Source organism: Sorex araneus, chromosome X (genome assembly GCF_027595985.1).
Source record: "Sorex araneus isolate mSorAra2 chromosome X, mSorAra2.pri, whole genome shotgun sequence".
Taxonomy (NCBI): domain Eukaryota; kingdom Metazoa; phylum Chordata; class Mammalia; order Eulipotyphla; family Soricidae; genus Sorex; species Sorex araneus.
Window position 1 is genome coordinate 332860071 of NC_073313.1, and position 7560 is coordinate 332867630.

Genomic DNA, 7560 nt, shown 5'->3' on the forward strand with positions numbered 1-7560 from the left:
TCTGGGCACTGCTGGATATGGCTCCACAACAAAAACACAAAATAAAAGAACACCTTCCATCTCAACCATGACTTCTTTGATTTGTTTTTGGATCACACCCAGTTGTACTCAGGTACTATTCTGGGTTTAGTGCTCGAGAATCACATGGGATTTAGGGGACCAGGTGGTAGTAGGAATCAAACCAGGTTTCTCACACACAGAGCATGCACTTGGGCCCTTGAGCCAGGTCTTTAGCATATCTTCATATTATTTTTATTTGCTTAAATTTTTTTGTTTTATGATAAACTCTCAGTATCTGTATTGCAAACCATAATGCCTAAAAGTAGAGAGAGGGGCTGGAGCAATAGATAGCACAGGAGGTAGGGTGTTTGCCTTGCACACGGCCGATCCGGGTTTGATTCCCAGCATCTCATATGGTCCCCTGACCACTGCCAGGAGTAATTCCTGAGTTCAGAGCCAGGAGGAACCCATGTACATTGCTGGGTGTGACCCCAAAAGCAAAAAAAAAAAAAACAAAAACCAAAAACCAAAAACAAAAAACAAACCAAAACAAAGTAGAGAGAGAGAGTATGGGGAATATTGTCTGCTATGGAGGCAGGGGGAGGGTGGGAAAGGGGGGTATACCGGGGATATTGGTGGTGGATAATGTGCACTGGTGGAGGGATGGGTGTTTGATCATTGTGTGATTGTAACCCAAACATGAAAGCTTGTAACTATCTCATGGTGATTCAATAAAATTAAAAAAAAATTTTGTTGTTGTTTTGAGTCACACCCATTGATGCTCAGGAGTTACTTCTGGCTCGCCACTCAAGAATTAGTCTTGGTGGTACTTGTGGGACTATATGGGTTGCTGGAGATCAAACCTGGACCAGCCGTGCAAGGCGAATGCCCTACCCACTGTACTACCCACTCCGGCTCCATCTTCCTATTATTTTCAATACAGGACAAAATTCCTTAGTGCACAGCCCCTCTGTGGGCTTCTCCCTGCAGGCTCTCCCCTGGCCCTGCCCAGAGTATTGTGTTGCAGTCCTTCCTCCCATGCCCCATGCTGCTGTTCATCCTGGAGACTTAGCACCCAGCACTCCTGTCTCCTTGCTAGACTTAGTTGAAGCCTCCTCTCTTTTTAGTCCTGACTGATCACCTCCAGGAACTTTTTCTTACTCCTCTCATCAACTTGAATCTTCCTGACCCCTGTACTATCCACACTGCAGTGTGCACATGTGGATTCTGATCTGAAAGATCTGAAGATTCTATTTGGGTTTTTGTGGTGCCTGCGATGGAAGCCAGAGCCTCACCCACGCAAAACCAAGTGCTGAACTACATCCCCAGCCCTCAGTGATCACTCTGTTGACTCTTGGGTGCTTTCCCCACAGGAAGTTGGAGATTGGAGGCCATGACTCTGCCCAAAGATCCCAACTGGACAGAAGGGAGAAAGCTTAGCTGTGTGGTAGGGAGCCGAGGTGGTAGATTTGGGGGTTTCCTCCTGACAGGTCAGTTCATCTGTAATCAGAACTCTACCCAGATTGGCGTAATGACAGCCTCACCTTACCCCGCTTCCTGAACGGATGCATTCCTGCCCACTTGGCTCACAGAATGCTATTCTGGTTCTCCAGGGCGTGGCCCAGGCGAGCTTCGTGCCTGCTTGCCAAGGGCCTTGCCTGACTCACTCTATCTTTGGAGCTGACAATCTGATTACTACAATGGTCCCCCCTCCCCCTTCTTCTTCTCACCTCCTTCAATTCGAGAAAAACATCCTCCTACTCACTTCTGCTGTCCTTCCCCGGGTAAAGCATGTAAGTCACTTGACAGCTGACTAGAATGAGATCTTCTTCTGTAACGTTGGGAGAGCAGGTAAGCGGAGTACAGAGGACAAACCAGGCCAAACTAGCACTTTGAACTTGTGTTTTGATGGGTCTCCAGAGTACCCAGATAGGAGAGTACTTTGATAAAGGAAGTAACCTGATAACTTGTTTACAGTAGCCAATATATATATTTTTAATTTAAATTTTTATTAACTTTTACATTGAATTATTGTGGATTACAAAGCTACAAAGTTATTCATAATTGCATTTCAGGCCTACAGTATTCCAACACCAATCCCTTCATCAGTGTCTGCTTCCACTCACCAGTATTCCCAATTTCCTTCAACACCCCCAGTCTGCCTCTATGATAGATACTTTTTGCTTCTTTTACTCCCCCCTCTCCCTCTCATTTTAGGCACTATGGTTTATAATACTGTTACTGATAAGGTATCATGCATGTCACTTTATTTCCTTTCAACACCTAGTCCTGGTTCAGAGTGACCACTTCCCTTTATCATTGTTGTAGTGATCCCTTCCCTGACCTATCCCCCCTTACTCCTCCCCACCCCCAGTGGGAAGCTTTCTACTAAAGGTCAGGTCTCCTGCTCTTCATTTCCAGTGTCTTTGAGCATCAGTTATTCTCCTACTAAGTTTCTTTATCGCCCATGTGAATGACATCATTCTGTGTCTGTCCCTTTCCCTCTGACTCATTTCACTGAGCATGCTGCTCTCCAGACCCACCTATGTAGTAGCAAATTGCATGAGTTCACCTTTTCTTAGGGACAATAGGATTCCAATAGCTTCTTTCAGTAGTTAATATTCATCTTTCTCTGGATCCACGGATCTGTATTTGTATACGCACACACACAAATATGTGAATGACTAGGGAATGCTTTAAAGTTGTTGGGTATTTTTGGGGCCGGAGTGATAGCACAGTGGGTAGAGCGTTTGCCTTGCATGCAGCTGACCTGGGTTCGATCCCCAGCATCCCATATGGTCCCCCAAGCACTGCTAGGAGTAATTCCTGAGTGCAAAGCCAGGAGTAACCCCTGAGAGTCGCTGGGTGTGATCCAAAAAGCAAAAAAAAAAAGTTGTTGGGTATTTTTTTTTTTTTTTTTGCTTTTTGGGTCACACCCAGCAATGCACATGTGTCACTCCTGGCTCATGCACTCAGGAATCACCCCTGGCGTTGCTCAGGGGACCATATGGGATGCTGGGATTTGAACCTGGGTCAGCCGCGTGCAAGGCAAACGCCCTTCCCACTGTGCTATCACTCCAGCCCCTGTTGGGTATTTTCATGTGAAGGATGCTCTTGGCCGTTTTGGTCCTCTTGAACACATCAGGAGGGGCAGGAAAAGAACAAGGAACGAAGATGGAGTAGATTTCCCTCCATCTTCTTCTGCTTTTTGGTTTTGGGTGCTTCCCAGGGGACAGTGTGATACTAATGGATTAAACCCAGGCTGAGGACTACAGCGAGAGTACAGCAGGTAGAGCATTTGCCTTGCACGTGGCCAACCTGGGGTTACTCTCTAGCAACTCATGGTTCCCCTGCGCACCATCAGAAATAATTTCTGAGTACAGAGTCAGAAATAACCCCTGAGCATTGGTGGTATGACCATATAAATAAATCCAGGCTGAGCACATTGAACACATGCACCACTATCTCTCTGGCTATGGAGTAACTTTTCCTTTTAAACAGAGACTTGCAAGCCAAGGTTAAGTCTGTCAGCCTGTCAGCTCACAAGTCTCTCTGTGGGCAGGCCCTGCATTGTGTTCTTTGCTCCTTGGAGAACATTAATATGCTGGGAGAGGAGAGACCGAGTGCCTGGTCTGTGCCAGCACCCTAGTGACTAGCCACTTCGATTCCCAAACAGCATATTTAAAGACCTCAGACCTGGGGGCTGGAGTGATAGCACAGCGGGTAGGGCATTTGCCTTGCACGCGGCCGACCTGAGTTCGATTCCCAGCATCCCATATGGTCCTCTGAGCACCGCCAGGGGTGATTTCTGAGTGCAGAGCCAGGAGTAACCCCTGTGCATTGCCAGGTGTGACCCAAAAAAGAAAAAAAAAAGACCTCAGACCCGGGCTGGAGAGATATCTTAAGAGAGATAGCATGTTTTTGCACTCATCAAGACGCTGCTGATTTGATGGTTACATGTTTATGGGACTTCAGGGATGGGGATGTGGGGCCGGTTATGATGACCCCCTCGTGCAGTGCCCGCTCCGCGTCAGGCAGATGTGATCAGCTTTGAGGTGTGTTCACTCAGCTCTCAACCCCCCCTTTATGAAGGTATTCTTGATAAATACCTTCATAAATTGATCAATTAAAAAATATATAAATTCATTTAATTAATGCAATTGTCATTTCTAAAAATTCATGACCTATTTATTTACTCATTCATTCCTCTCCTCCTCGTCCCTGCTTCTGAATCAGTTTGTATGATGATTCACTCAGTAAAGATGATCTTGTTTGTTGTGGGGCCACATCTAGGGGTGCTCAGGGGCTTCTGGTGCTTGGGAGGGTCATCCGAGTGGTGTTCCTGGGGACCCCTGCAGCTCTGGGGCTCAAATCGGGACCTCAAGGTGCTGCACACTAGCCTCGTGAGCCTCTGCCCTGCCTGCACTGAAGGTCACTGTTTCCACTGGGCCAAGATAACAAAAAAGCTGCTGTGAAGATTCATGTGAAACAAAAACCTGGGTGATTTCTGGAGTGTTTGATTCCTCAACAGAATCGCCCCCTTTTCCCTCCCCCTTCCCTATCACTGTGACCAGTGTGGTCACTCGCTGGGCTGTGGTGCTCCTTGGGGCTCTGTGCTTCAGTAGTGCTGCTCGCACACGAGAGAGACAGTAAGGTCACTGGGGGGCCAGCAGGGTTAGGGGGTGCTCAGACTTCATCAGAGGGCCTGCAGGAAAGACAGTTTAGGATTGACCAGCGTGAATAATTTTGAGTGCTCTACTGTGCATCCTTGTTGCTGGGATCCCAGACTGGAGGCCCCAATAGCATTTACAAGACTCAGTTGTCTGGAGGGGAGGCCCTGTGGCCTCTTTATTGTTTAATAAGCCAAACTTGTTCTTATCAAAGTTCCCTCCTGGCACTCCTCAGTCAGTGGGGCAATGCGAGGGCCAGCTGTGGTGCTGCTGGGACTCTGAAGTGCCGGGAGCTTCTAGAACATCAGAGTGGTACTGGGGGGTAGGTGTGCAGTGCCAAGGATCAAATAGGGTCGTGCACATGCACATGCAAAGCACATGCTCTGGACTGCTCTGATACTCCCTGGTTCCACAGTCTTTTTTTTTTTTTTTGGCAAACCTGGCAGTGTTCAGGTCTTACTCCTGACTCTGAGCTCAGACATCACTCCTGTTAGGGTTCAGGAAACCAAATGGGGTGCTGGGACCACCTCGCATGTAAGGCAAGCATGCTACCTGCTGTAATATCATGTCAGCCCTCCTCCTGCCTCACATTTTACCTTTTTTGGGGGTGGTGGGTCTTATCTGGAGGTGCTCAAGGGTATTCCTGGTTCTGTGCTCAGGAGTAACACCTAGTGGTGCTTGGGGGACCTGATATGGTATTGAGGATTCACAAAGATCAGCAGGCTGCTAGGCAAGCACCTTAATCTCTATGCTATCTCTCTGCCCCAATCAAACATTTTATTAACAAACATTTATTGAAAAAGGCTTCTCGATAATACTTTATTTATTTATTTATTTGCTTTTTGGGTCACACCCAGCGATGCACAGGGTTTACTCCTGGCTCACATACTCAAGAATTACTCCTGGTGGTACTCGGGGGACCATATGGGATGCTGGGAATCAAACTTAGGTTGGCCATGTGCAAGGCAAACACCCTACCTGCTGTGCTATCGCTCCAGCCCCAATAATACTTTTATTATAACATGTTCCATCCTATTCTGTTATTCTTAGTTTTAAAAAAAACTTACAGGTCTGGGGCCAGAGGGATAGTACAGTGGGTAGGGCATTTGCCTTGCACGCGGCTGACCTGATTTCAATCCCTGGCATCCCATGTGGTTTCCCAGCACTGCCAGGTGTGATTTCTGAGTGCAGTCAGGAGTAATCCCTGAGCATCTCTGGGTGTGACCCAAAAAGAAAAAAAAACCCCTTACAGGTCATGGGCAAGAGTAAGGCTGAGTGTGTGTGTGTGTGTGTGTGTGTGTGTGTGTGTATGTTTGGGCTACATTTGGCAATGCTCAGGGGTTATTTTTGGCTCTGTGCTCAGGAATTACTCCTGATGGATGCTTAGGGGACCATACGGGATGCTGGGATTGAACCTGGGCCAGCAAGGCAAGCACCCTACCTGCTATACTATCTCTTTGGCCCTAAACACATGCTTTGCATGCAGTGAGGCCTGGATTCAATTACTGGGACCTCAGGATCCCTAGACACCACCAGAAGTGATCCCCAAGCACAGAGCCTGAAGAAACCCCAAGTACTGCTGGGTATGGCTGCCTCCCCCCTGTCCCACGCAAACAAACCCATACCAATCATGACACATGAGATTTAACTCATGCTCCACTAAATAACCTCAAAACCCAATGTCCAAAAATGGCAAAATTCATTTGATGTTTTTGGTGGGGCAGGAATTTGGGAAGTGCTCAGCAGGGCTGACAGGATCTGGGTCTCCAAGTGGCTGTGTTCAGAGGTGGATTGGGTGGGATCGAGTCAGCTTCCTTTCGTGATCTCTGTGAACCAGGTGGTCTGGGATTCATGCAGCTTGGTGAACCCAGTGCAGCTGAGTTGATTACAGGGGGGTCAGGACGCCAGAGTGAAGAAGCCAGCAGGAGAGAGCCATCCCTTGGAGCACACACAGCACTGCCTCCTCCAGAACCACAAACCGCTCTCGCTGCAGCCCTGTCTGAGGGGAGGGGCAGCGTGTCAAAGGCATGGCACATGGTGGTGACAATGCCCAAAAGGAGAGACAGAGACAGAGAGAGACAGAGAGACAGAGACAGAGACAGAGATCCCGAGAGACAGAGAGACAGAGACAGATAGAGACAGAGAGACAGACAGCATACAGAGACAGAGACAGAAAGAGAGACAGCAGACAGATAGGGAGAGAGAGACAGAAAGAGAAGAGAAGAGAAGAGAAGAGAAGAGAAGAGAAGAGAAGAGAAGAGAAGAGAAGAGAAGAGAAGAGAAGAGAAGAGAAGAGAAGAGAAGAGAAGAGAAGAGAAGAGAAGAGAAGAGAAGAGAAGAGAAGAGAAGAGAAGAGTCTGTCATGGAGGCAGGCTGTTGGGGATGAGGAAACCTGGGGACACTGGTGCTGGGAAATGTACACTGGTGGAGGGATGGGTGTTGGAACACTAAAGGGTCTATGTCACAGTGATTAAACACACACACACACACACACACACACACACACCACCACCACCACCACCAAACAAACAAAGGCACGTGGTGAGATCAGTCAGGTGTAATCAGAGGTAAGGATCTTTGGAAAGCACACGAGACACACCCACTTGGGGGCACCAGTGCAATTTGAAAAATGCTCCTCTAGAGGGCACTATGGTTATGTGACACTGGGTCCTTTTTCACCATGGGGGATGGGGTAAAGTGATGGGTAGGGTATTGGGAAGAAAAGAATTTGGGTGTTGGCTAAGGCGGAGCAACTCATCCTTTTGAATTGGACATTCTTTCTATTGCATTAACCTATGATGCATGTGGGTATCTCAAGGAGAAGGAACCCAGCAGAAAAGGAGGTGACTTGCTTGCAGGACTTGTATTCTTTGTGTTTCTGTTTCCTAGA